This window comes from Pundamilia nyererei, unplaced genomic scaffold, assembly GCF_000239375.1.
Source record: "Pundamilia nyererei isolate P.nyererei 1_Seehausen unplaced genomic scaffold, PunNye1.0 scaffold00037, whole genome shotgun sequence".
NCBI lineage: Eukaryota > Metazoa > Chordata > Actinopteri > Cichliformes > Cichlidae > Pundamilia > Pundamilia nyererei.
Genome location: NW_005187438.1, coordinates 559,703 through 560,827, shown reverse-complemented (window position 1 = coordinate 560,827; position 1,125 = coordinate 559,703).

Below are 1,125 nucleotides of genomic sequence, written 5' to 3'. Positions count from 1 at the left end.
ACCCTGACGAAAAGTGGGCTACTGGAACAAGAAGGCATCGGTGGGCAAGAGACGAAAACAGGGCGTTGTTGGAATGCTACTACGCAAGTAACCCCGGCGGAAGGGGCTACATGAATAGGATGACGGACCTATGGATTCTTCGATATATATATATATATATATAAATACAGATATATTCTGCCAGCTCGTATGTTTCCTCAACCCTGTATAACAGGAAATCAATCAGTGCACCTGCCTCTGGTTCCACAGAGAGCGTTTATATTTTACCTCAGGATTCTTCCACATCTGGACAAGAAATTAAAGCATTAGTAAAAGCTGCTGTTGATACGAAGGTTTCTGCATTGTTTCGGTAGTTTTTACAAATAGTGCCAGCTGTACAAAACGTCAAGTGGCTGCTTGAGACTGCAAAACTAAGCCTACCCCCAGAAACACCTGTATTAAAATGTACACTTTTTCCTGTGATGAACATTTTTTCTTTACTCGCCTCCACATTCATTCTTTAGTTATTATTAATTTCTGGCTCCTTTCCCACAATGTCTAATAACCTGTTTCCTTTCTGCCACTTCCTGTAACTGGTCCTGCCGGAAATTTCTTCCCATTAAAAGGGAGTTTTTCCTTCCCACTGTTGCCAAGTACATGCTTATAGGGGATCAAGTGATCACTGGGGTTTTCTCTCTAGTATAGTAGTGCCTTTATCTTACAGTGTAAAGTGCCTGTTGTGCTGGAGTGACCAACACAACCACAATGACAGACTTGCATCAAATGCTGGTTGAACAATAAAATTCCATTACACAGCAGTGTGTGGTCAAGCTGGTGACCAGCCTGAGGAGGTGTTAGGCTGTTGTGTGTATTTTTCTTCCACATACTGAGGCCCCTATTTGTTAAATTAATAGATTTTTTAAATTGCTACTAAATAAGAGTCAATAGCAGGATAAGATATTTGGCATTTTCAGAGAGGATTTTGCAAGCACAACCCACATACTCAACTCTGCTCTGCTGCTCAACCTATAAGTGTATTTTCCTTACAAATAAAAAGGCTTTCCAACAGTGTCAGATTTATTTCCAAGAAGTATTGTTACAACAAATAAATAATTGACCAAGCATAAATCCCCTATTTTTCCTCCT